Genomic DNA, 8,935 nt, shown 5'->3' with positions numbered 1-8,935 from the left:
ACCATTCTATATTGCGATGATGTAATAGAATCAGTCATTGGTCTCAAATAGGATGAGTCGTGCTTACAGGAGACATGCATATCTCCGCTATTGGTCATAAGTCCGTCAGGGTGTTTTTACGCATCTACAGAGCCTGCATGACCAGCAGTATCTCTTCGAGGATGTATACTAGGAATCATAGGATCACAATCAGCCCCGTCTCACGAAGACATGCTGGAATTGTGTTTTTTCTGGTTCATAAGTCCACTGGGGACGTTTTACACTCTACAAAAACCTACGTGACCAGCAGTATCTTGTCGAGGATGTCTGCTAGGAGTCACGTCATCACGACCAGCAGTGTCTCGCGGGGACGTATACTAGAAATCCTGGCTATGGGTGCCTTGAGTACCAAGGGCTTAATCTCTCACGTGAGAGTTGAGTTTTTTCTATGATCTTGAAATGACATGTTTGCCCCTTGTCCAAATTTCACTATCTACATTAAGTACCCTACTCAGAGTAGAAACTTGATTGTTCTATGATGAGTATATAGATGGTGACGATGCGAAGTAACAATCACTCGTTCTTTTAGACTTGTAGAGTCCCTAAATTTATGCTTAGTCTTCGTTTGTTCTGATTCTGAACTTGAAATCGACTCTGGACTTGGAATTTCTCATGAATATTAATGTTGGGCAGTTTTTATCTGAGCGTTGTAGTGTTGTCATTGCGAAATCCATGCCTTAGGAGAATATATTTGCGATTAGGATCTGATTAAAACCCTAATTTTCAACATTGCTCTTGATCGTGTAGACGAATGTTGTGATGCTTCGCGAAACTGGACTAGGATTGTAGAAAGGAGACAATATCTTGAGCAAATTAATTCAGGTGAGTTGAGCTTTGTGAATCGGCTGAGTTGAGCTATGTAAATCGGCGACGAACTCAGTTCCAAAAAACTTCATTTACTTCTTCATTTTCAACGGTTAACATCATTAATTTAGGTGATTTTCTTACACATATCTCATGATTGGTGTTTAAAATCTTCTCCAGGTACTTCTTAGTGTTAATTTCAAGGTATTATTTCATATTTTTCATGGAAACTAATTTGGATGCAGAAATGGATCCATCTGTGGTTTACTTAATTCATTCTCCTATAAAAAGTCCATCGACTGATTTAATCTCTTATACTAATGAACGATGTGTTATTTGGAAGTTTTCTCTTATTGGCCGTCTTGATTTACTTCGAATTAAATTTGCTGATGCAGTTTCAAACTTGAAAAATCAATGGAAATTGAAGGGACAATGTAAAATGATTCCATTAGGAAAGGGCTTCTTCACCATTAAAATTGATAATTATTATGACAAGAACTACATCAAAGCAGGGAATTGGGAAGTTTTTCATCAAACATTGTGTATTCGTAATTGGATACCGAATTTTCGACCAGAAAATCACCAAACGTCATCAGCAATGATTTGGGTTCATTTTCCAGGTCTGAGTCTGGGATTCTGGGATGAGAAAATTCTTTTTACTATTGGAAGGGCTTTAGGAGATCCAATCAAAATTGATGAAGCTACACTGAATTATGAGAATGGTTATTATGCAAGGATTCATATTAATATTTATTTAGCAAAGAAGGTTCCAAATAAACTATGGATTAAGACAAGTTTGGAGGTTTTATGCAAAGTGTTATATTAACTAAATTACCAAAGTTCTGTCACAACTGCAAAATTATTGGTTATCTGCAATCAGAATGTAGAGCTCCAAAAGTATCATCAACAGAGGCTAGCAAACAACAAGAGAATCCAAAAGTTTGAGTGAATACATCAGCAGATGTTGGAAAATAAAAAGATAATTGGTACTCCAAAAGTTAGTGTGAATACATCTACTAAGAAGTCTGATAAAGGTGCAGATGCTTTACCAGCTGGTAGTTCTTCCTCTGCATTAGAGAAGTTTTATATTTGTGAAACACCAGTGAATCAAATCCACCAACAAGTAAATATACTTCGGAAGACTAATGATTTAGCTAAAATAACTTCAGGGATGTTTGGCTCTTTGAATGAAGAAGAAAACATTATTGAGATGACTGGAAATTAGGAACTTGATCCTGCAAAAGTATTACAAATAGTAGAAGATAATACAGTGGAAAAAAGTGTGATTAAGTATATCAATGGCAAAGATAGATCAGTCTCAGAATAAAGGATACCATCCACTTCATGGTCTAGGATCATACAAAAACCAGCAGCAGCTAAAACAAGTTCAACTTCAAATGAACAAAGTATTGGAGGTTCTAAGGTAAATAATCAACAACTTCCTAGTAAATACAATTTTAGGAAAAACCAAGGGAAACAAGGTACTAGAAACCTCCAATCTCAACAATGAAATTTCTTTTTTTGGAATATAAGGGGCCTTAGAAGAGCTAGGTCCCAGAATAAATTGTGGTCACTAATAAATCAATTTCAACCTTCAGTAGTTTTTGTGGCAAAACCAAAAGTTGTGTGTACTCCTTTTTTTTTTGCAATAAGTTAAATCTGCCAGGAATGCAGAATATGGCAATTCATAATTCACTTAATGACAAAAAAGGCAACATTTGGGTCTTCTGGAATAAAGCTCTTCCTACTCCTTTTGTGGTTTCTATGTCTAGCCAGATGATCACTTTCAGCATTGGAGAAGTTACTATTTCTGGTATTCATGCACATGTAGGGGTCACTCAGAGAAGATTTTTATGGGAAGGAATGGAAATAATTAGTGAACTAAAGAAGCCTTGGTTAGCAAATGGTGATTTCAACTCTATTATTTCATCAAATGAAAAAGTTGGTGGGAGAAATCCTAATAGAAGATCAATTCAAGAATTCAATACTTTTCTTAACAATTGTGAACTTATGCAAGCTCCAAAATCAGGAATAACTCATTCTTGATCTAATTGTCAACAGGGTAATAACAGAATTCTCTGTCATTTAGATAGAACAGTTTATAATCATTTACGGTTTCAGAAATTTACAGATTGGGGATACAAAGTGGGTCTTAGGATATCTTCAGATCATGCACCTTTGTTGGGAGGTAATGCCAATATTCCTAAGCCAACAAACATTCCTTTTGAATTCAAGAAGATGTGGTTTGATCATCCAAATTTCATGGAAGTTGTTTCACAAAGCTGGTCTGAAGAAGTTTTTGGAGAACCAGCTTACATATTCCAATATAAGTTAAAAAAGTTAAAAACTATTATAAAGGATTGAAACTGGAGAATATTTGGAAATGTTAATGTACAAATCAAAGAAGCTGAAGAACAAGTGCAAGCTGCTATGCTTATTTCTGATAGTAATCCAGCTGATCTTGAGGCCCTGAACAATTTAGTACAAGTTCAAAATAACTATAATTCAAAAGAAGTTTAGTTAAGCACTATGATGAAGGAGAAAATAAGAATAAAATGGATTAAGAAAGGTTCTTCAAATACAGGTTTTTTCCATGCTAACTTGAAGACAAGACAAGAAAAAAACTTCATAAGTGAGATTCAAGATGCCAATAGAGATATCACTTCAAACAAAGAAAGAATTGCTGAAATTCTGGTTAACCATTATGAGCAGAAATTTAAATATAAGGAAGTGGAGAAAGTGGATTATCTACTGGATGTTATCCCAAAATAATTGATGAAGAAGATCAACAAATGCTAGATGCAGTTCCTAGTGCAGAAGAAATCAAAGAAATAGTATTTAGCTTGGACTCTGACAGTTCTCCAGGTCCAGATGGATTCTCTGGAGCATTTTATAAAGCTTGTTGGGAGATTATACATCATGATATCATCCAAGCTATCCAATACTGCTGGTCTAGAAGATTCATTCCCAAAGGTCTTAACTCAAATTTTCTAGTTCTCATTCCTAAGGTTGATGGAGCAAAAAACCCAAACCAGTTTAGACCAATAGGTCTCAGTAATGTAAGTTTCAAGATTTTTACAAAAATCATCAATACAAGAATGAGTACTACTATGGCAAAGTTAATAACACCTCAGCAGTCAGCTTACATTAAAGGTAGAAGTATTCAAGATCAAATTTTGTTGGCTTCAGAGATGATTAATGAAATGAAGAAGACAATAAGAAGAGGAAATGTAGGAGTGAAGCTTGACATATCTCAGGGCTATGACTCTGTAAGTTGGGAATTTTTACTTCAAGTGTTAAGCAGGTATGGCTTCTCCAACTCTTGGTGTCAATGGTTGAAGATACTTTTTGAATCTGCAAAGATATCTGTATCAATAAATGGAGGGCCACATGGTTTTTTCTCTGTTGGGAGACGTCTGAGACAAGGAGATCCACTGTCTCCAACTCTATTTGTGCTTATGGAGGATGTCTTAAGTAGATGTATTCTTAAAATGGTGCAAGAGAATTTTATAAGCCCAATGGTTATAAGAAAAGGAGTTCATCCAACCCACTTATTTTTTGCTGATGATGTTTTTCTATTTTGTAATGGAGCTAAAAGAAGTGTTGAACATCTTGCTAACCTGCTGGAAGACTATCAAAAAGGCTCAGGTCAAATAATAAACAAGGCTAAGAGTAAATTGTTTGTTGATGGAACTACATTGTTAAGGAAGCATCAAATTAAGGAAATTATGCATATGGAGCTGAGCACTTTCCTTGATAAATACCTAGGGGTAATCATTGCTTCTTGCAAAGTAAAGGTCAGTTCAGTGTGACCAATGGTGGAACTAATGCAAAAAAAGCTAGGAGCTTGGAAAAGAAGGCTTTTATCATTCTAGGACAGATTGGTACTAATTAAATCAGTGTTAAATAGCATACCAATTTACAATATGGAAATTTTTAAATGACCTACTTCAGTGATTAAAATTTGTGAGAGAATCATAAGGAATTATCTATGGTCAGGCGATGGAGAAACCAGAAAATACACAATTTTGTCTTAGAAGAAAGTTTGTACTCCATATAGTAAAGGTGGATTGGGTATACAAAGACTGGAGATCATTAACAGAGCTCTTCTCATGAAAATAATGTGGAGAATAATAAATTCAGAGGAGGATTGGGACATGTTCATTAAGGCAAAATTTATAAACAGAAAAAGGCAATGCAGTAATGATTGTAAGCAGTCTTCTATTTGGCCAGGATTGAAATGGGCATGGGAAGTGTTAAAAGATAATATTAAATGGTGTGTTGGTAATGGTCAAAGGATTTTAGTATGGAATGATATCTGGGCTGGAGACACTCCACTGATTCTCAAAACTGAATTTAACTCATATGTTAAAGAAGAACCTACAAATGAAGGTGGCAAATCCTATAAAAAACAACAGGTGGAATGTGCCAACTGAAATGCAACATTTTTTGAATGCTCAAAATTTGCCATAACTGGGAGAGGGGCAAGATTTACTGATTTGGACTGGTTATCTACAAGGTAACTTCACAACATCCTCTGCTATCTCTATTTTAAGACATAAAGAACCAGAAATGCACTGCCACAAATACATATGGAATACATTTCTTCATCCAAGCATAGCAGGCAACATTTGGAAAATCCTTAAGGGAGTTTATGTAGATGACACAGTCATGATTGATAGGGGATATAACATAGCATCAAGATATTGTGTTTGTGAAAAATACCAAGATAGCATGACTCTCTTGTTATGGCACTGCTCTTTTAGTGTAGAAATTTGTAGTTGGCTCTGTGATCGCTGGCGTAGGCGTCAAAAATAATTACACTTTCTTACTACTCAACATATATAATAAAGCAAGGTCAAGAAAGTATCGTTCCCACATAGAAGTCTAAGGTTGTCAAGTTGTTTCGGTTTCCTATAAATAACAAAGGGGGGTTTTCTGATTTTTATATACTAAAATAAAATAAAAGCAAAACAAAGAAATAAACAAGCAAATCAAAGATGTAAAGATGTTGGTTAAGGATTTCGTTTTCAATCACAAACATGTTCTTGTCTTAATAACTATAATTGATATTTAATCTCTCATTATCAAAAGCCCTAGAATACCTTGTCGAAAGGATATCCCGCTAATTTCCTCATATCATCAAAAAACACATTAAAAGATGCTAATATGAATTCTACCAAAAGAATAACCTAACGCATTGCGCTAATCAATTTCAATTCCCATGGAGCATTAAGATTAATGAAATAAAGCTAATCAATGCAATCGAAATACATTGCGCAAACAATTTAACAAAGGTCATGGTTCACATATGATTACAAGGATGTATCACTACAAGCTATAATCATATTTATGCTACTTGTGTTCAAGGATTATCGCTCGATGATGAACCCTAAACTAGCAATAGATGTGATTACAAGTTCTACCAATTTGCAACTTGACAAAACAAACAATCAATCATGTTGTAATACGTCAATCATAAAATTATATTTCCAGAGAATCATGAACGATAAATACGAGACAAAACTAATATATTGAATCAAAGAATCATGTTATGTGAAATCCAATTAATCCATAACCAAAAGAAAATTAAGTACTCATGCTCATGGAGTTCATAACAAGAAGAAAAAGAAAAGCTTTCATGTTGTAAAACCCTAGAACCAAAAGTAGAGGAAGCGCTAGTTATAGGAAATGTCTTTGCTTTTATATCCTTTCTGTTCACCTTCAATTCAATTCCCGTAAGAGAAAATTAGGCGCAGGCCCAAAAAAAATAATATTCTCATTGTCAGGCCCACAATTAATTTTACGTACCGTGACACCCATAATTATTTCCGTGACACCCATAATTATATGAAATTATTAAAAATGTCTGCATGACGGAGCATGAAGGGTTATGCATCAGGGGTATAATTGGCAACGCAACTTGGATATAACATATCTAAAAATCCGCGTGCCTTGGAATTTTACAAATTTTATATCTTTGGAAATATTTTTAAGAGAGCTACGAAACGAGTACAAACAAGAATATCAAATTTTTGTTTTTCACGAAAAAATCGGAGGTGATCATCATTTTAGGCAAATTTTTCGAAAACTTGATACATAACTATTCTGTAGCCACCAAAAAATCTGCATAACACATTCTGCAGACGCATAACGAATTATGCAATCATTTTCTCCACTGCATAACAAATTATGCAATTGTATAACAAAGTTATGCATCTATAACAAGTTATGTAACCATTGTTTTGGTTGATTTTAGTGCGTCCATAAAAAAATTGATGCATAATGCAGTATGCATCCCATATTTACGGATGCATATCAGGTTATGCATCTATTTTCTCGATGCATAATGCATTATGCAGTCATATTTTCGGATGCATAACAGGTTATGCATCCATTTTCATGACTGCATAACATGTTACGTAGATATTATTGCAGGTGCGTGACAAGTTATGCAGCCTTATTTTTTGTTGGTTTCAATACTAAAAAAAAGTACTCCCTCCGTTCCATTTTAGATGATGTTTTAGGGTTATTTTTTTGTTCCACAATACTTGAAGGTTTTCATAATTTTCCAAAAAACTTCCAATAACACCCTAACATTTTACCTTGGAACTATAAGTTTATTTTTAAGTGCCCTAATAGAAATTAATGTTTGAAGACTTTTCTTAAGGGCATAGATGGAAAATTTTCATATCTCTCTCTATTTCTTAATCTGCGTGAAAACTCCAAAAACATCATCTAAAATGGAACGGAGGGAGTAGTTGCATAACGTGTTATGCAACCGTTTTCTGGACTGCATAACAAGTTATGAAACAAATTTTATAGATGCATAACATGTTATGCATCACTATTCACACCTCCATTTTCGCAATACTGCATACAATACATCCAACCAACACCAGTTGCACACTGCATCACCACCTCGACTGCAATACCTCCAAACTAACATTCTTGCACAATTGTCATTGCAAATTAGCTACGCTTCTTCTTGCTTCTTTCATACTCTCACCGGCAGCCCATAACTCCACCTGCAAGTCCTAACATTCATCTAAACAGTGTCATAGGCTTCAACAATCCTCATCAGTACCACCTGCAATTTCTGTAGCCACAACATCAGTCTTCTGTGACTGCAATCTATCTAGATACCCTTGTAACAATCTCAACAGCCACTGCCACCACTTCTCTGTCACTTCCACAAATCAGCAACAAACCTCCATCTCTGCCGCTTCAATTACCGCAACACCATATCAATTACAGCTTCACTTAAGCTGCAAATCCAGTTGCAATGAATTCAGTTACCTACATCTTTATCAACACCAGTGAAAATCCCATCTCATTGATACCCCATTGCAACCAATATGAACATCAGTTCCAATTCATGCTTGCATCTCCATAGCTGCAACTTCATCACTAGCAACAACAACAACATCACTATCTCCTTCCTTTTTCCTTTGAAATCTACCAGGACCCATGATAATCACCACAATCCAATGTCATTTGAATTCATTTCGGTCACTGCATCTGTAGCTTCTTGTACCACCAAACTCCATAATTTCTCAGGTCAACAACAACAGTTATCTCCTCCATGCAACCACACCACCCATTAACTCAAGGTAACAACTTGTTCTTCTATGCATCAGATCCCCTTCTCATATTAACAGCAGCAGAAATTCTTCCATTTCAGATCCACCACAAGCCCTATTTCGAGAACCCTTAAACTGTTTCTTGACCTCAAATCTTGTTGAAAGCAACGGCGTTCCCTATAATCTCATATTTGTATTCTTCTTGAAGAATTTTGAAGATGGGAAGCTAATTGAACTGATAGGTTTTGATTGAAATAGTGTTTTTTTGTGTGTGTATCGGAGAATTGATGATGAAGTTGCAGTAGCAGTAGCAGTAGCCATGATTATGGAAGCAAAGAAATGGCAAAGGTTTTAACAATAAATCTGAAAACTTCACCGCTGCAGTATGTAACTTTTAAGAACCCATAACTCGATTCAATTTCATCATCAGCAGGTGCTCGAATTCTTCTTCATCGATTTACTGGAAATCGAAGATTAAGATGGTGATGAAGCTGTCGAGATCAAGAGAA

The sequence above is a fragment of the Papaver somniferum genome, chromosome 4, assembly GCF_003573695.1.
Source record: "Papaver somniferum cultivar HN1 chromosome 4, ASM357369v1, whole genome shotgun sequence".
Taxonomy (NCBI): Eukaryota; Viridiplantae; Streptophyta; class Magnoliopsida; order Ranunculales; family Papaveraceae; genus Papaver; species Papaver somniferum.
Note: the sequence above shows the minus strand (reverse complement) of the source record.